The sequence below is a fragment of the Orbicella franksi genome, chromosome 11 (assembly GCF_964199315.1).
Source record: "Orbicella franksi chromosome 11, jaOrbFran1.1, whole genome shotgun sequence".
Lineage (NCBI taxonomy): Eukaryota > Metazoa > Cnidaria > Anthozoa > Scleractinia > Merulinidae > Orbicella > Orbicella franksi.
The window spans coordinates 7036955-7057378 of NC_138155.1; the positions used below are offsets into that span (position 1 = coordinate 7036955).

Consider the following 20424-nt stretch of genomic DNA (forward strand, 5'->3'; position numbering starts at 1 on the left):
AAGTTTATTAGTGCTCACGCCATGAGGAAGCCCGTATTACTGCGCGCCATTATGCTCGTTTACGTACATTATGTGACAAACTTTCTTTTACATTGTGTTTCATTGAAGCTTCAAGTCCTTGTGCTGTTAACAATGGTGGATGCAGCCATTTTTGTGTCGCAACAAAATCTGGTTATGAATGCATTTGTCCTACTGGTTTGGCAGTAAAGCAAGATAACAAGACCTGCGAAGACAGTAAGTCTACTGAAAAAAAGTGGAAGCATTGCGTCTGACGACGAAGAATACAGTTAGCGATTTTACTCCTCGCTATCCAGTCTAAAAAACCGCAAATTAGATCGCAACTCGCACATTAATTCAGTTCAAATGGAAACAATTGCTTTTCGTTGCCAAGCCGGGTACAAGGTCGACTTTTTTTTATACGGAAAAATAACTCCTGAATTATCTTTAACTATATTATACCCGTGTAACAAATTTAGTATGAGCTTCTATATAAGTTAAGCGAAATTTTCGACTTTTTTTTTTAAACCAGACGTTTATTCATGTTGTACTGTCCTCAACCCGCCAAGTGTAGTTTTAAATACTTCTTTGTTAAAGGTCGCCTCAAACCCATAGTCTTCACTCTTTCTCTTGAGATCCAAAAATAAGTTTGCTCTAATGACTCCTTTGACAAAAAAGGAGAAGAATGTATTAGAGATTTTGACCCTGTCAGGAGCTGTACAATAAGTATTTCTACATCACCGAGAGAAAAAAGTCAAGCCGTCAAATCAAGGTATGTGTTTTCATTTACTTCTTGTAATTCTTATCGTAGAAGTGAAGAAGTTTATCATTTTTGCTGACGCCGACGCCAAATCGACGAATATTATTTCACTGGATGTTAACTACTTTGTGGTACAAACTTTGTTTCGTCATCTTGGAAATCAACGCCCAATAGCTTTGGACTTTGACCCCGTTGAAGAACGTGTGTACTGGTCAGACATTGCACAAGGTCTCATAATTAGCGCTTTTTTCAATGCAACTGCTGTGAAAATTTTGTTTCGCTGTAACGTGAAGAGTCCTGAAGGCTTAGCCATTGACCACGTGGCAAGAAATATTTACTGGACTGATACAGGGACCAATAGGATTGAAGTGGCTCGGCTTCATGGAACAAGCAGGAAACTGCTCATCAAAGATGGACTTGATAAGCCAAGAGCGATAATTCTGGATGAGAGAAATGGGTAAGTTAATCGGATGCCGTAAAATTGGAAGGTCGTAAAGTAATTCTTTCAGCATTGTTCTTTCTGTGAGGTGAAATTAGCCGGCGTGACATACGATAAATGTTCGTCCCAGCATTCTTTTCAAGATAACATAGCTAATAGCATTTACTCATAATAGTGCAGATACTGTATTATTTGAAGCGAAATTGGTTACTAAAATAGAACCTCGATTTAGTTTAGTTGATTTTGTTTTTTGGTCTTTGTTAATTAACACCACTTTTTGCTCTTTCACGTGATTTTGTACTTTTATTAATTGTCACTTGTAATTACGTAACCACTAGCACCTTAATCTTATTTAAAGCTCGTTTTTATTCAAAAGTTGTAATAAATGAAGAAGGTCTCTGACCGAAACGTTTTTTACTAAATTTTTTAATCTTTTTTACGTCAGAAGTTGTCCGTCCTCACAATTTTTTAACTTTCTATGTATGTGTATGTATATATATATATATATATATATATATATATATATATATATATATATATATATATGTCTGGATTTATGAAAACGGTGTTAAAGACTGAATCAGGTGTTTTTTGATTTTTTTTTTTTCTTTCATTTCTTTGTTTTTGTTTTCTGCTTTCGCTATGACAGCAGCTTGTAAATCTTACCTAGCATGAAATGTAGGAACTCCTTGCCGCATGTTTCATTTATTTAGGTATTTTTTTCATTATTTATCGACCCTCCCCCCCCCCCCCTTTTTCAATTTGCGTTAAGTTTAGCCCAGGCTACACTCGCCTGAATTCAGTTCGCGCGGTGACTCTGACAAGGAGCGACCGATTAGCGTTCTGTATTTGCTGTCTAAAGGAAGTCTGCCCGAGGACATCATTAAGTCCAGTGAAGGCCCAAGTCTAACGATTTGCTAGTAAGCGTCGTCCATTATCGTACCTGAGGCGGGCCTGAGGACATGTGTAAACTGTACGGGTCACATTTAGTCCCGTAACAGAAGGCCGTTTGCCCTGTGGCGATAATGTTGTGCTTGCTTTAGACAGCAAAAATCTTTCGCCACATCAATTTAGGGCTTAGACGTGCAATGGACTAGACATTTCTAGCTGCTGTTGGCGTCATTTGCTTTGAACTTTGATGTAGCTAAAGACTGTTGAAATCTGGATGTACCATTCCGCGCTCGACAAAATTGAAGTACATCCGGGACATTGCTATTTGCGAGCAAAACATGGCCACGAGGAGAGAGAAGAACATGAGTTCAAGCGCTGATCGTGAGTAGAATTTCCTTGTTTTATCAATTTTAGGCGTTCTCGGCTTAGCTAAGTATCAGAACTGTCTGTGATTCGCTAGCGCGGAAGAAATTTATTTGCGTGGCTTCCGGGCGATAATTGACGTAACGACAACATGTTGAGTGTTCGCTTACTGCTAACTATGGCCTAGTTTGTCTGAAGTTCAATCGATTCTCGATGTAGGAAGCTCTTGTTCAGTCCATTTAGGACGATGCAGGCCTTTAGAAAGCGATAGATTAGCTCTCCGCCGCGGTTTTGATATCTGTACGTTCGTGTTGATTTAGACTCCAATTTCATGTTAAAAGCACTCTTAATTAAATTGTACAATTCATGATTCAACGAAAAGACGGTGAATTTAGTCTTCCTGGCTTCAAAAGGCATACAGGAGAGTTATTTGCTGTTATTTGAGCTACGATAAGCCTCGTGGAAAGCTAGCTCTAGGACAGAATTGTAGCAAGTTAGATTATCAGTGACAAGTCAAATTCTATGGCTATGTTTTTGCGAATCCGGTCAGATATTGAAATGAAATGTCACGTAACGGCTACTTTTTGGCTGAAATATAGAGGTAAATAACCGATTCCACTGCTTACCATGCTCTTGTTAGCGTGACTGGCTAATTTAACCCACAGTAAAGACATAGTGAGGTCATTTAGGTGAAATCGCAGAGGTTAAGCCTGTCTAAATTAGTGCCGCGGCGAACCAAATGATCAATTTAGCACTAATTTAGTTTTGTTTGGCTCGTTCGACTCATTTTGCAGCGACTTTAAAGGCTTGTATAGGCATGGTATGGACTCTATTAAGAGTACACGAGGTAGATAGCACTCTCGGTGCGACATGGCCATATTTATGTACATTTTCTAACCGTTTTTTCAAAAACATGCCCGCTATTTTGGTGCAAAGTCTTTAACACGGTTTTCATAAATTCAGACATATATATATATATATATATATATATATATATATATATATATATATATATATATATATATATATATATATACACTTTTTTTTTCTTTCAGCTCGTAACCACTCTCAGGCAGAATAATCTTAGCGAATTCACAAAAAAAACATTCCTGCTAGGTTTTCGCCTTGATTCGGGCGAAGCCCGAATCCAGGCTAAGCACACAGCGACCTTAAACCAGGGAGGGCTCCGTCAAGGCCAGGCTGGGCACATGGCCCAATGACTGGTCTATCTGCTGGGGGCTTGCTGGGGACCAGCTGTCAAAAGCAGGCGGGGGAGGGTGTCTTGTACTGACACCCCCAACTAGCTAGAATTTGGGTTTTCAGTGTTAAATAAGATTGATATTGACTGTGTTTCTGGGTATTTTACTCAGTTGTTTGACCTTTTTTGAGGCTTCTGTGTTGACATGGCACTCTGCTAGAGTGGTCCATGCCACGTGCATGCGTGAGGGGCCAATCTCCTAGCCAGGGGGGTGGTCAGAGGACTTCTGTCCGCTGGAACTGTCTCTGAGTCAATGCGGGCATGTTTTTGCGAATTCGGTTAGATCTATTTTTTCACCCTAATTGAATGATACCGCTACTTCAATATTTAAAATCAGCCATCAGCCGATCGATAATTTGTCCAAGGAGGAAAAGCTTTTCATACTTAGGCATTCATTCAACTCGGATATCGATGGATGTATTAACCTCTTGTATTGCTGCGCGCCCCTCGTGTTCTTGCCTTATTCCGTGTTCAATCACAAAATGTTTCCGTACTCTTTGACGCTTTCAGCACGATGTACTGGACAGATTGGGGCGCCAGTCCAAAGATCGAGATGGCGGGGATGGATGGTTCAGCGAGACAAGCCATTGTAACTGGAAACCTTGTTTGGCCAAATGGACTTACTATCGACCAAACGACAAACCGTCTCTTCTGGGCTGATGCCAAACTAAACAAAATTGAGACATCAGACCTTACTGGAGGAAATCGACAGCTTATATTGTCATCTGGGAACAACATCCATCCTTTTGGCCTAGTTGTGTACAACAGCATGCTGTACTGGACCGATTGGAATAAAACGAGCGTTTCAAGCTTCAATTTAGCCAGTGGAAATCAGGATGTGATGGTAACTGGCCTGCAACTGCCGACGGACATTCACGTGTTTGATCCTTCCCTAATATTTTCAGGTTAATTATTGGGATTTCTTAGTCTTTAAACTACTAACAGTACATAGTATATGAACCTAAAATGATTACTTTCTTTTTGCTAATGTCATTTAAGAGTTGCTATGCACTAGTGTAAAACTTTTTTTTAGCTTTTATAATTACCTGACATCAGGAAAGTTAGAAAAGCAAATGACAAAATACAAAGGATCCAAAAATCCACCTGTTTCTTGTTCTTTCTGTTTTTTTTTTTTTGCTGTTGTTGTTGTTGTTTTTTTTTTCTGAGTCGAAAGTTACATAGATAATACATTTCTGAATTTTTCTACCATCGCGGAAAAACATATCTATCTGGTATGTTGCATTGCGTTCAGAGACGCAGACTCTAATAGATCAGCGTCAAAGACATTGCAATTGTAACATAAGTCCGAGGCTCTCAAGACTAAGCTCTAAATTTTCCACTTCTTCATTGCATTCAGATCTCCTCTGGTAAAAAGGGGGGTTTAAAGGTTTTTTTTTTTTTTTTGGTTCTCTGGGACCTTGAAGTCTTGTTAGAAGACTGAGATATTGAACGTTGACTATTGCATCGCTTAATTTCTATGTCATTAGGACCCCATAATTGTTCTCAAGACAATGGTTTATGCAGCTATTTGTGTCTTCTAAAGCCAGGGGGATTTCAGTGCGCATGTCCAACGGGTATTGCACTCAAGCCGGATGGGAAAAACTGTGATTATGGTAAGGATGCTCAAGTATTTCCGCAATGAGTTACTTTTTGTGTTCCCCTACATTTGTGCTAAGTTTGAGCGAAATCGATGATTTGAGCTGCGTCACCACCTGTATTTTTTCTGCTTGGCACTGGAAAAGTTGAAAATTTACAGAGTATGTAAATAACATGTAATTAACATATAAATAATCAAAAAAAGACTGTAAAGAATAATTTACATGATTTTTCCCCTTTTACATGTTTTGGAGGTTTCATGTAAATAACATGTAAATATTTTAAGTGAAACATGTAAATGATGAAGAAAACACTGTAAATGTTTCAAAGCAAAGGGCTAAGATCATGTAAATAACATGTAAACTGTTCCTGCAAATACTGTAAATAGCTTGTAAATTTCTTGTGATTCAACCTGGAAACCCGTAAATAACATGTAAATTTAATACAGGGAGGGTGCCATAATACTGTAAATAACATGTAAATAAAAAAGGGGAGGCTGTAAACATGTAAATAAAAAAAGGGAGGCTGTAAATAACATGGAAAACGAAAATAGGAGCCTGTAAATAACATGTAAATCGAAGAAGGGAGCCTGTAAATAACATGTAAATCGAAAAAGGGAGCCTGTAAATAACGTGTAAATCGAAAAAGGGAGTCTGTAAATAACATGGAAATCAAAAAAGGAGCCCATAAAGAACATGTAAATCGAAAAAGGGAGCCTGTAAATAACATGTAAATCAAAAAAGGGAGCCTGTAAATAACATGTAAATCGAAAATAGGAGCCTGTAAATAACATGTAAATCGAAAAAGGGAGCCTGTAAATAACATGTAAATCGAAAAAGGGAGCCTGTAAATAACATGGAAATCGAAAAAGGGAGCCTGTAAATAGCATGTAAATTGAAAAGGGGAGCCTGTAAATAACTTGTAAATTGAAAAAGGGAGCCTGCAAATAACCTGTAAATTGAAAAGGGGAGCCTGTAAATAACCTGGAAATGGAAAAAGGGAGCCTCTAAATAACATGGAAATCGAAAAAGGGAGGCAGAAACCCTGTACGATAAATGACTTGTAAATAATAACTTGAAGAAAAATGCATGGAATGTACTGTTTTATTGTAATCAAATCTGTTGACCTTAATTATAATAGTAGATAATATGTAAATTTATACAGAATCAGAAATTTATTGCAATCAGAACAAACTCAGTAAAATTCAAATAGTTTTTATATGCCATGAATAAGGTTTACAATGTATACATTGCAACAAATAAAACATGTTTTCTTTTCTATCTATCCATAACAAGACAACTTAAATGTAATTTTGTGCATGGCCAAAATATTTTAAAACACCATGACTGAGCTCCTTTAACTGAATTCAAGCACTTTTCAAAAAGACTACTAAAATTCAAGACCTTTTCAAGATTGTGCGAAACCATGTGATATTCAGCTCTATTTAATTTGTAAATAATAAAATGATTAAGAACTATACTGTTGTCAGCTACAACTAGTAAAAATTTTGCAATTTAGGTGTATTACTAAATTAAAATTGTTTGCGAATGGATACCTGTCTTAAATATATACTAAATCCACAAAGTCAAATGTAACATAATGATAATACCTTTGTCATAAAATGAATGAATAAAGTCTTTTTCTTACTAAGTAATTAATGTAGGATTAAATTAGCCTTAATAATGAAAAATGGGGGAGGCACAATGGCCTCGTAGTTACATGTAATGCGCTCAACTCCTGATCGAGCGATCCGGGTTCAAGCTCTAGGCGGGTACAGTCTGTTGTGTTGTTGGGCAACACACTTTACTCTCAGTGCCTCTCCACCCAGGTGTATAAGTGGGTAGCAGCGAATTTAATGGTGGGGTAACCCTGCAATGGACTGGCATCTCATCCAGGGGGAGCAGAAATAGTCCTAGTCGCTTCCTGCTACAGAAAGCGGGATAAGCTCCAGCCTGTTGGGCCATGTGGCTCGTATGCAGACTTTACCTTTACCTCATTACAAAAATTACTGCAATGTAAGTGTGAAGTATTGATCAACTTTTTTCATAGAGTGAATTGTTCTTTTGAAATAACAGAAAATAGGGAGAAAAAACATTTACCACAAGATAGAGATTGACATTTTAAATTCATCATAAAAACATTCATGCCAAGGGAATACTACATTGCATAACATAAAACAAGGCTTCTGACATCTTTTAGGCTATGTTTACAAAGTCACAGTTTCCTTCTTTTTCCAAAACTGTACGGAATCCAAACAGTACAAACATTTTGGACCCCTGACAAAACATTCACTGTAAACAATATTCAAAATTTTACTTTTTCTTTTTGTGATAAAAAAAAACTGTACTGTAAAAAAAAAAAATTCATAGGGGCCTGTTGAAATTGAAAGGCCTATCTAGTACCATAGTTCCCATAACACATCATAAGTTAATAAATTATTGTTCTGGTACTACATGTATGTAAACATAACCTTTTCTTTTTATGATGAAATCTTATAGCTGCTGTATTGAACAATAAGTATCAACCTAGCAATCTAAGATATTTAAATTTGATGCTAATTCACTAACACAGGTACAGTGTAAGTGATACTTCAAAGCATTAAAAAATAATGTTTAAAGTGGTTGAATTTATGCCAGAAAGCTGCCAGAACATATCAAAGTGTTGAAGGTCACCATGTTAGACTGTAATGCACCAGGGGCCCATTTCTCGAAGGTCCCAAAAAGTTTTTGCACCCAGAAAGCCATACCAAAATCTGAAATCTTATGCTTACAGAGCTGTTTTAATCGCTTATTCTCAATATGAACAGAGGTTTCCTTCACACAAGAAGTTTCAGGCATATACAGCTCTTAGTTTCTAGACACAGCTCAATTAAAGATGGCTTTGTGGGCCCAAAAGTTTCCAGGGCCTTCAAGAAATGGGCCTTGGACCCCTTATAGAGTCATAAGTACTGTAGACTTCTCAGTGGCTGATTTTTTCCTGATCAAGCATCAATGCCAAGGAGTACGCATGTATTGACCACTCTCAATTTTACTTCATCCTACAAGTAACAAAACAATTCGTTAAATACCGGTAAGATAAGCTATGTCTGAGTATGAATCAGCAAATTCTGTGTATGATATCAATCAGTGAATTTTACATTGGAGTTATTATTTTGTTTCTTATCATTCCAATTTATAATGTGACCTTTGAAATCGGACTGTAGCCAGTCATGTTGACTGGCCAAAGTAATTTTAGCTCGGTCACGTCTTGTTTCTGGCCGGTTAGGATATTTATGCGAAAATCAAGTACATGTAATGTGAGCCAAATTAAACCTACAAATATAGTTTGTTTGTTCCAGTCACTGCTAGACCGTTTAAAAATTGGCTTAACATTTTTCTGAATGGATTTAACCCCAGTCACTCGAATGGCATTCCTATCGATCTTGAACGCATGACAAACAGCAAGCTAATGGTCTTTAGCCGTTCGAACAGATACGTGTATGCATTGGTGTATGTTTTCATTAGAGGTCATAATAAAAAAGAGATTAAAAACTCTCAGATTTACAGTTGGGGATTTGATTGTTTATTCAAGAATGAACAACGTGACCGTCTCAACATGACATGACTGGTCAACATGACCGGCGAGTGAAGTTTTTGGCCAGTCAAGTCACCATTCTGGCCAGACATTGCCCATTGACCGGCCATTATTTTGAGCCCTGAATATTCATCAATCAAACAGATCTTACATCTACATCTGTAGCTACTGTGTGACAAAAACTTTGCGTCTCTGATTGGAAGGCACTGAATGTCAGAGGATGTAGAAGAACTAAAGTCAAAATGTGTGGCAGTAAATAGTCAATGTTCACTATCTTCTACATTGTAATATTCATGTACAATAAATCAAACTCCTATCAAACAATGTTTAAATAATAAGTCAAGTTATTTGCAGGCACAATTTGATTGTTTCTTACATGCACTTATGCTCTATTGGTGGACAAAGGTACAGCTGATGTCATAAATGTTTGTTTTTGTTTCTTTGTTATGTATTATGAAGCAGATAGATTCTACATTGTCACGCATCTGTTCAGTAATAGATCACAGAAGACATCAAAATGCGGTAAGAACATCAGTGACACATGCCTGAAAAATTCACAGATTCTGTGACACACTCTGGTAATGGCTTATGTAAATATTTTTTGTTTTTACCACATTTTGGTGTTATCTGTGATCTACTCAGGGCAGGAAAAAACCAGGTCTGATTTCCTGAGCCAAGTAAATTTTGCTCTTGGGCAAGTGAAAATAGAAGTTCAGTGGCCCGGTGGGCACGTGAAATTACAATGTAGCCTCAGTAGTCTTGTGAGTCTGACTAAAAATGCCAGCTTGATAAATGATAATTTCCAGTCATTCCATTTCAAAACTTAAGACCTAAAGATTAGTTAATTATTAGGTTGAAAGCAAGAATTAGTTAGGAATCCGAGCGTACTTCATTGGCATTTGTCCTCTGATTTCCTTACTGGCCACCACACTGGACACTAATATTTAAATGGGGGCAAGTGAAAACTGAAATTGACTGGCCCACTGGGCAAGTGACTTACAATTTTTTTCCTGCCCTGCTACAGATGAATGAACAGATGCATGACACATGAAACCTGCATGTGTTTGGTAAGAGCCCAATTTTGTACAAGTAAAATGTACAGCTGTAACAGGTCTCTAAAATGCTGTCTGGTCATCCCAGGGTAAGGCAATCGACTGAAATTGATCCACAAATTGATATAAATCAATAAATTGAAATTAATGTAAGTGTTATCAGTGCTATCAATCAATTGAAAGAAATTCATACTCACATGCTAGAGATGTTTCAAGTTATCAATTTGATTTTACCAAATTTATCAGTCATTAGAGAATCAATTGAAAGTTGGCCTCTCTTTGTTAGTTCACATAAACTGTAGAAAAATTGTGTCCCTCAACACAATGTTTGATTGTAACTTTTTTTATGTAGATTTCAAAGGCACTACCAAAGACCCCCAAAACATAGTCCCCGATACATGTATGCCAGCAAAATATTCTGTTTACAAGATACAATGTTATGTTTTTATGCAATTGTATTCATGATTTCATATTTCACTTTATATCTTTTGTTCATTTCTTTCTTATTAAATGTTGCTTAAAAGATAAGCTAGTATCAGCAAAATTGATAATGCTTATTGAAAATTTGATCACAATCGATTACTCATGACGAATCCTTTTATTGATTTCTGATATCATTGACTAATTCCTATTGATTGTTATGAAATAATCGATTGACTATACTGTGTTGTCCAAGACAGGTAGATTTTCCTGCCTGGGCAAGTTACTCTTCCTTTTTTTTTTTTCAAGTCCTGTGTAGTTTTCATGACAGTTTGAGGTACATGTATACCTCTTTATAATTATTATAGACACTTGAGTAACTTCAGAATACTTACACTAGCATAAGAGAAATTTCTCTGCTGAAGATGGCACATTACATTTTAGCTTACTAGCATTCACATCAGAGGGCAACATAACCTTACAAGAGAATGCATCAGAAGGAATCATAAGGTGCATATAAGGCAATAACAAATGTCGCATGCTCTTACTCGGTTATCGAGAACAGATAATAACAGATAATAAAGCCCTTTATGCACAGCAGGTAAACATCGACAAAGTCGATTCCACAAGCAATGTAACTTCTCCTTGATAATGACACATTCACAACCAAAGGCAAAACGAAATGTATACGTATCTTGACGTTACTTTACTCTACTCGTTCAATTTATGCAAAACTTGCTTACCTGTTGTTGTTGTTGCCTGTAATCGCTATCTTCAGCTTCTGGGTAACGGAAAACTTTGCCTTGAAACCGTGCACGATGACGAAGCGAAGGTAGAGTGGATTTCGACCCGCTAAAACAGAGCTCGAGTTCGATGCTAGTTCCAACGCACTGCCAAACATGGCGGGAGAACCGAGAGGACCTGGTACCTAACATGAAGACCGCTGATTCCTGTTTGTTGGAGATCGGGCACTCATAAGGCTGGTATGCTCTTACAAAGGGACTGGGATAACAGTGACGGCAATGAAAGCACAGAACGGTAGCAATCACCAAAAAAAAAAACCAAAACAAAACAAAAAAACAAAATGTCATTTTGGGTACCGAAAAAAAGTCAGCTATCATTTTCGGAAAGGCGATAAGTCCTAACGTTTTCGGGAATTTGGACAAAAAAGCTCTAATAAGTACGAGATACACAAGCTCCTCTAGAATAACCGAACAGATAAAATTTTTTTTTGCGCAACCTAAAATTAACCTACAGAGCTTTGAAAGTACACCAGATAGCCTAAAACAGCGTTTCAAAGCATTCGAGAGAAAACGGTCGTTGGGCCGGCCGTGTCCCTTATGGTTCCCTGCCTAACCTAACTCGCGTCAGTTCAAACTCGGTCACCAGGGCTCTTTCCGTCTTGAACTCACACAACACGTGACGCTTTCATGGTCCTTCGTGAATCGTACGTGTCCGAGAATTAATTTTTCTCTTTTCTAGAGACGTAAGCTTGGGACGCCTGCATGTGCAGTAACAATTCCATTCTCGTCCCCAGAGCCACCGTTTCTTTTGGTCACGTGGTCGGAGAAACGGAGGGCTCTGGTAGCAGCCATTACCGGATGTCCGTAAATCACGGACATCCGGTAACGCATGCGTAATTTTGGCCTGCATATCTGCTCATGCTCAGAAACTAATCCTGAGGGAGGGGAGCGAGGAATAGAGAGTATTCTTCAGATGTAAACAGATCGGAACGCTGACATGTGTTTTCACTTCGCTGAAGTTAGGCGATTTAGAGTTAAAAAGAGAGTAGAAAGCGGCCTTAAATGCCGTCGCCGCTTCAAACAGGATTGCCAGCTTGTGTAATATTTTACCAACGGGTTTCGCGGTGCATTTTGTGGTCGACCGTCCAGAAAAATTCAGTAATCGATAGCTGTGTTCTTGTTGTTTCTTCTCTTCATATTCGATAAAAAGGAGAAGTTTAAAGAGCGAGGTGCAGTTGTGAAAGTTTTCAAACAAAGTAATCAGTATACGGCATGTATTATGTCTATCGATGACACGGTAAAATTTGTTTATGGACTCACGGAAGCGTTTGTGGAAATCAGCCGTGAAAATTGCATCACTGACCAGAGGATTTAAATATAAGCCGTGCTGATAGATGAAGGAAAATTTTTTTAATGGTAAGAACTATTTACTTCCTGGTTATTTACATAGGTTTGTAAGCTGCAGCAGAATAAAAATCTGTTGAACTCAGGAAAGTTTTGTTGTATTGGAGTTTTGCTCATGTTTCCTTGCAAGGAATGTAATAAAGGTGCTCACTTTCATATGATCTTTCATGTCCTCATTTTTTCAAGTAACCCCATTCTGTTCTATTTTTTTTTACAAAAAAGTGTCTTCAACAGATCATTAAACTGTCAAATTAAATCAATCGATCAACTTTTATTGTGCATTATTTACAGAATTAATTTACATCAGTATTATAATTAAATAAATATGAGAGGAGAAATCTATTTTGCATATGGCTATGGAAAGAATAAAAAAATATGTGTGTGATAACCAGGGTATAGGGTAAGAATTGGCCTTTTGAAGTGGTTACAACCGTGTTAAGAAAAACGCCAAGAAAAAAATAAAAGTCCTATGCCAGTTGTTATTGAGTGGTTATATATGTGTGCTGGGGGCTTCCATAATGGCTCTGCAGCAATTTTAATTAGCTTATCTGGAACATCTAATGATGGTTTTTGTACATTCAGGCTTGAGAAAAGCCTGTAGACATGACAAAACTAGATATAGGGCTATTCCACCATTTTGTCCCCCATCTCCCACTGCTTTTGTCGATGTAATTGTTTTTGTTCATTTTATACCTTTCAACCAGCTTATATAAAGCTTAATCTTTTGGGTGCTTTCAACAACAACAACAACAACACCAGTTTATTTCAGTATTCCCATATGAGTACATGGTGTTACCAAAAATATAATACAGCTAAAATGATGTAACTATAACAATAGTATCTGGCATTGGTATACATGTAGAGGTTCCTGATGTGAAGAGAGTGATTCGTATTGGTGTGCCTCAATGTACATTAAGGAAGATTTTTTTTAGGAAACTGCATGAACAAAATGAATGGGAAACAATGCAATGACATTGCTCTTTTACAATTCATGTTACTTCGTGGTAATAAGGCTCTTCAGCCTGTTATACAACCATGTGCAACAACAAATCTCAATGTATACTTTCTACGTCTTGTAGTTGATCAGAACATCAGCCACATAGCTTTACTATCAACAATGGTTCTTTCTCCATCTCCTTTTTTTTTCAGTATTATTTATTGAACTGCAAGAGCAACATTCCTATTTCAATTATCCATAAATGGTCATCCTTCAAGGAATTTATGTAGCACTATTATGGTCTGAAAATTAACAAAGAATAATAAATAATGGCAGGAAATAAATTATCTTTCAAAGGCTAACAAAAAGATTATGATATTTTTCTTATGGGGATATTAATGTAACTCTGTACACCTTTAATGTTTGATTTGTTTTTAGTAAAGATAATTGCCACATTACATTTGGAAACCCACTAGTCCTGATGATTCGTTATCAGCATGCAGTTATACATGTATAAATAATTGTCTCATATTTGTTCACAGTTATTTGCATGGATGATAAATTATTCTTATTTACTGGTTAATGTTATTGTGATGGAATAAAGTTTTGCTAGTTGCAGTTGCTTCCTAACTAAAGTGGGGAGAGAGGAAAGGGCCTCAAATTTCAGCTTTGGTTATCTATGGTTATTTACCTTTACACATCATTTTCACAAGTAAATTCTAAAAAAAAATAATAAATAAATTTGGGTGAAGGCTCTAAAGCAAACTAAACTCTTGCCTGACCACAAAAGGTTTGTTCGTGTTTTTTGGGGGGAGACTATAGGGGAGGTCTCAATAATAAAGAGAGGGGAGCTAAAAAAAAGATATTATATATATCTATAACAGCAGAAGCTTCTTAACAGATAGTAAAAGATACATACATAACAATATGTGGAAGAAACAAACCAAACTTCATGTTCAGACCATTTGCTACAGCATCCAGGTACGTAGCAGAGTATTATAACACGGACCTTTGACTCATTTTGGCAATTTAATATCAATACATTTTGGACTGCTAGAATCTGATCTCCTTGATCTTTCAGAGAGAGAAAAACACACTCACCTTCGCATTTCCAGTGCCACATTTGCTTAGCAAGAGTGATATTTCTTCGTCTTTTCACTCCGGCTCCTTTTGAGCTTTTCATAAAGGAAGACAAACGTTTCTTAAAACCCACTGCCGATTCGAACTTAATTTTATGATTTCTTGGGGTATGGTCAGCGAAAAGTAATTGTTGTATTAGCTGGTTGATTCTCCGAGTTCTAAACGTTTCTTCCCACCTTCTCCGCTGCTACAACAAAGGGCGATGATTACGATCGTGAATGACATCGTTGCAGGCGACGTACTCCTTTGGTTACGTGGAAACTTTAACGATTCCTTCGGATCGATCGGGAAAGGTCACCATTTGTTTTTTCGTAAAGCGCGCCTGTGTCAACTGAGCGAAGGTGCCGCCATCCGGGCCGGAAGTAAAATGGAATGCGTAAAGCTTTATAATTTTCATTTCTGCTGCGCATTCATTTTTTGTCAGCCAATGAAAAACTTCGAATTTTTGGGTGCGTCCAGAGCTACTCGTCAACGACATTTTAAGACGAGTAGCACTGGGGACGAGAATGTAACAATTCTAGTTTTATTTTGTCGTTGTGGATGCGCGGAAAGTTCACAAGAAGACAGCTTAGTGCGGTGTCGATCAATGCAGCGATTTAGTTTGGTGCATACCTTCTAACCCAACTTCAATTTAAAGCACACTATAGCAGGATTTTAGAGAAGTTCAAATGCTTCAACGTAAAAGGCACCTTAATGGAGGCTTCACGGTAGGTTTACGGAGCTTTAGGGCGGTGTTACATTTTAACTTTACGCGCCTTTAAAAGGTCCCATTTATTTGTTCTCGGTTACCCGAGACAACCCTTCCTCCCCCCCCCCCCCCCCGTCCCCCCAAGTTTAACCTGGCTGGGGTAACTTTTCATTTATTTCTTTGCAAAATCCAACCAACCGTTTACAAGAGGATAGCGAACCTGTCGGTAACTTGGAATTTACATCATTTCAACAGTCTCCGTTGGTTGAACCGTTACACCAGAGTTATATTAAACAAGCCCACTTTTCCGTTACATGGTTTTTGCAGGGTTTAGGCAGGCCTTCTCTTAAATTTAGATCTTTTTTTTTTTTTTCTAAGAGTCTCCATTTTACATTAACGTGGTCTTAACAGTTTTTCGAAAAGCCCCCATTATCTCATTTAAATTGTTTTCACAGCCTTTGCAAGGTCCCCTTTTAAATTTACATGTTTTTAACAGGCTATTTACAGCCCCCCACTGCACCCGTGCAACTTCTAGGTTTTCCATTTACATGGTTTTTATATGTTTCTTACAGGCCCCCTTTTTTCATTGACATGGTTTTTACATGTTTCTTACAGGCCCCCTTTTTTCATTTACATGGTTTTTACATGTTTCTTACAGGCCCCCTTTTTTCATTTACATGGTTTTTACATGTTTCTTACAGGTCCCCTTTTTTCATTTACATGGTTTTTACAGGGTTACAAACATAACATTTCCAGACTTTTTACAGCATTCGCTTGAATTATTTACACGTTTCTTACATGGTTTAGCAAAGCAATTTACATGTTTTTTACAAAGGCAGATACTGTAAAAGTGCGTAAAATATTTTACAGGTTTTTACATGTTCTTCAAATGATCATTGTCGACAAAGACAATGTAAATCACTATTTACAGAACATTTACATGCTGTACTAAAAGCTGTAAATTTCCTGTAAATTTATTTTACAAAACCCTAACATGTAAATTGTAATTTACAAAGAATGTAAATCAATATTTACATGCTGTAAATTAAAATTGACATGTCCATGTAAATTTTGTGGGTTTCTTATGGACACATTCTGAAACATCCTAGACTATCTAATGCGACAGATATTCCATGATTTCTTTACTGATCACACCTTTTTTCTTTTTTTTTTTTTTTGCTTTATTTTTCCCCCATTAACTCCAAGGTTTGTTTTATAAGAGAAGCTCTGAAAAATTTCTGATCTTTGCTGAAGCCGATTCCGGAGAAATTTACATGGTTCCTCTCGCGGTAGAGGAAAATCCTTGCCTTCCCCTCGAAATCAACACAAACATCTCAAGACCGGTGGCAGTTGATTACGATCCAGTGGAAGGAAAGATTTATTGGACAGATGTTACCTTAAAACTGGTGGCTAGGGCCTTCCCCAACGGGTCTTCGGTGGAAATCATTGCGCATAATAATGTGGAGACACCTGATGGGCTGGCATTGGATTATGAGGGAAGAAATATTTACTGGACTGATGCAGGGACAAGTAAAGTTGAAGTAGCGCGATTAGATGGGTCATTCAGAAAGAGCCTTATCACATCAAACATTGACAAGCCAAGAGCTTTAATCCTTCATCTGGTAGAGAGGTAATTCGGAGATGCAGAGTTCTAACTGATTGCTTTTAGTCCATGTTATAGTGACTTTCATCTAAAATGAGCTCACTGCGTAATCTGGTGCAAAAGCTGCAGCATTTGGGATAAGTATGTTGAACGTTATTATAGAGACACGAGGTTGTTCAGGCTGGAAGATAAACCACTCGTAAAATACATACGAAACTAGTTATATAACATCTTTCCTCCAGGTAGTTTCTCTCTGTAAACTTTCTTCAACTCACATATCATGACGGTGTTTGTTAAGTCGTTTGCAAAAAAAGGACTACCCAACCAATCATATTCGAGTTGTTTTAATTATCAAAATGTCAAATTTTATCCTTCTAAGTTAATTAAATAATCGATTTTGTCACTTATTTTCTTAAGTCTTTTGGACCTTTATCATGTTAATCTTTTCGCAGATTTTCTTAATTAACGTCATAATGCGCGAAGTCGTTTAGACAGAAATCACTACAAAGTCATTAAAATCCCAGGGAAAAAAAATCAAAATACAAATCCAGTATCCTGTTTATTTATGAAAAAATTGTTATTTAGAAAGATGTACTGGAGTGACTGGGGATCATCACCAAAAATTGAACAAGCCAACATGGACGGTTCCGCCAGGACAGTTCTCGTTAGCTCCGGACTTGTGTGGGTAAATTCACTAGCCCTGGATTTCGAAAACAGACTGTTGTATTGGTGTGATGCTAGCCTCGATCAAATAGAAAGAGTTGACTTCCAGGGAAACAACCGAGTGCTCATACTTGATTTATCAGCTGATAACCTGCATCCGTTTGGACTGGCCTTAACTGATAACGTTCTGTACTGGTCTGACTGAAACAACCAAAGTGTCCACAAATACAACATGACCTCCTCTCTCAGTGAAGTATTGGTTCAGGGAATGGGAAGGCCAATGGAATTGCATATTTATGATAAGACAAAAATCTTTAACGGTAAGCCAGCATCGATTTGATAAAATGTACATTCCCTGGGTGTCCTCCCGGGGGTCAAGCGCTGAACTGTACAGGTAGAACGAAGTGAGTTGGTGCCCATTGACAGTTCACAAAGTATGTTTTGTTAAATTGTTTGTTCATTTATTAGATGAACAAAATACGAGAAACGTTTTGGAAGTGTTATTTACCAAGTGTCTCTTTAGGTTAAGTCCTCACGCTCATTTCAAACTTATGAAACTAAAACAAAAGTGCCCAAGTAATAACCTACTGTAATTATACGCGACTTTCATTGCTACTACAGCGTGTTGTGTGTACGTACTGCCTCGCTACTCTACTTACCCAGACGTGAATTTTTTTGTCCAGTGTATGTTTCAGGCTTCAATGTCTGTTTCAATCTGTATTTACTGTTCTAACAATCTTATATCTTCCACGTTCTAGAGTTAAGCGATACATTTGGAGGAGAGTGTGGAAGACATTCCGTCTTTACTCGCGTCTTCCTTTTGAACTTTGAAAGAAAAAAGAAAAAAACATAGGGACCATAGAATTAAACGGAAAAAGGGCAAGTCCCGCTTTAGTCACGCGTTAAGTGCATCGTGAAATATATGCATTTTTTAAACGCAAAGCCAAGACAAAAAAATAACAAGGTAGCTCTCTCTTATCTCATAGGGTCAACAAGCTGTTCTCAACTTAATGGACACTGCAGTCACATCTGTCTTCCAAATCCACAAGGACATCAATGCTTCTGTCCAGAAGGAATACTGCTGAAGTCTGATGACGCCCTCACTTGTGAAGGAGGTACTACTCCATGCTGACTGTCAAATGATGCTCGAATATTCCTGCGTGCAACTTTATTAAGCAGATTCAAACCAAGAATGGATGTTGAGTTTCATGGGCCATAAGTTTTCATTTTTAACCACTGTATAGTAAGACCAAAAGTAGAACATCTTGACTAACGCTCAGTTCTCTGCCAAGATCGGCTAAAAATCTCTAAAAAGCATTTTCGTTGAGTACATGTTCTAGGGAAGTACATACTAGTTACGCAGTGGTGTTGAGTGGAGCATGAATTCAATGTTTTAATTTTGTGAAATAGTGAACCGCTGCCCACAGCTTTCGGCACCACTCCACGGCAGTCTAGAGCCTTGTTTCAATTTGCCAGGAAAAACTTGTCACTTGTCCTGTGAAAGAGGATACATCCTGAATGGGTCAACAGCACGGACATGCAACAACGATGGGACATGGACCGGCACTCAGACTCAGTGTAATGGTGAGTGTGCTATTGTCCCTTGATAAAAAATACAAGAAATAAATGAGAAAAGCTCGATTATGCGAATGAGCAAGATATATGTGCGCGATAAGGAGCAAGTTCTGATTTGTTTTGTTTTCTTTCCCAGTTGTTTTCTTTTGTTGTTGTTTTTGTTGTGTTGCTTTTACGAAACTCCTCTCGTTACATTAATTTGAGAAAAGGGTGAAAGCCCGCTTCTCGACTAGTTTTGTTTAAAGCTAGAAAAATATTCTTTTTTTCGCACGATTCTTGGCAAGCTACGTATATCGGAGACTATATCTATTTTGAGTAGATGTTACATAACAAGAAGTACCTAAACATGTATATCGCATCGTGAGTGTTAATATTACAATTTTATTGAAGCATACTTTAATTGCAAGCAACGTAGCCTTACGTATAGTCAATTAGACTACTGCTAATAAGCACCAACGACCAAAATATTCGTGCTATGGCTTTCAGCTGTTACATGTCCAGCTTTACCAGCACCGTCCAATGGCATCAGGCAAAGTTGCACAGGGACAGCAGTGGAGTATTACAATACAATCTGCCTCTTTGTCTGCCATCCTGGATATAATGCAGTCGGCTCCTCATCAAGAAAATGTCTTGAAAATGGAACTTGGAGTAGCCAAGAGTTCGTTTGCCAAGGTAAAAATATTTATAACCAGATTAAGCTTGCACTATTTTTTTTTCTCAAAAGATCTAAACGCTTGCCATTACATCATTGCATGCCATTCATATCATGTTTTTATCATGTACTAGTATTAATAAAACAAATTCGTACGTTATAATCAAAGCTGTCACCTGTGCGCCTTTGAGCATCCCTGCAAGAGCCATTCTGCTGACTGTGTCCTGTGGCAATACGTACGGATCAAACTGTGTCTTCGGCTGCCAAAGTGGATATGGCAGCCCTTACGGGAATGTTACTAGGACGTGCTTACAGTCTGGACAATGGAGTGGAAACGCGATCAACTGTACAGGTACCAGGCAGTATTCGTTTTAATGCACCATACACCGTCTAAAATACTACTCAGTAACTTCCATCTGAACTGCAACACGCTAGGGTTTTATCAACAACTTAGTGCAACAATATTCAAAGCTACTGATAACGAACCCCATCGAAGAACTCCTTGAAAGGTTTCATCCGAATAACCAAAAAACAAACAAACAAACAAACAAAAAAAAAAAACGGAAACGGTATAATGCTAGCTATGTGAGAGTCAACTGAAAGAGCGGCCTTGCTAAAAAGATCCCGACGGGTTACCGTGACATATAACATATAGTGAGTTGGACTTCAC

General features: G+C 37.7%; 1 long non-coding RNA gene and 1 pseudogene across 4 annotated transcripts in view; one reads left to right on the top strand and one right to left on the bottom strand.

The window, feature by feature from the left end:
• Positions 1–20424, top strand: part of LOC145502481 (uncharacterized) — a 46960-nt pseudogene that overhangs the window by 11363 nt on the left and 15173 nt on the right. Inside the window, exons 6-15 of the transcript XR_014051339.1 lie at positions 109–234; positions 809–1214; positions 4219–4613; positions 5196–5321; positions 16468–16891; positions 17450–17847; positions 18514–18642; positions 18938–19111; positions 19589–19774; positions 19924–20106. The product of XR_014051339.1 is annotated as an uncharacterized LOC145502481 (transcript). The remainder of the gene's footprint in view (positions 1–108; positions 235–808; positions 1215–4218; positions 4614–5195; positions 5322–16467; positions 16892–17449; positions 17848–18513; positions 18643–18937; positions 19112–19588; positions 19775–19923; positions 20107–20424) is intronic.
• On the bottom strand, positions 6794–11546 carry LOC145502473 (uncharacterized). 3 transcript variants are annotated; one of them, XR_014051331.1, is made up of 2 exons: positions 11093–11546; positions 6794–8341 (listed from the first exon to the last, which is right to left on the bottom strand). It is a non-coding gene; the product is annotated as an uncharacterized LOC145502473 (long non-coding RNA). The 3 variants fall into 3 exon arrangements; XR_014051332.1 differs by having other exon boundaries at positions 10745–11546; XR_014051333.1 differs by lacking the exon at positions 6794–8341 and adding an exon at positions 10059–10826.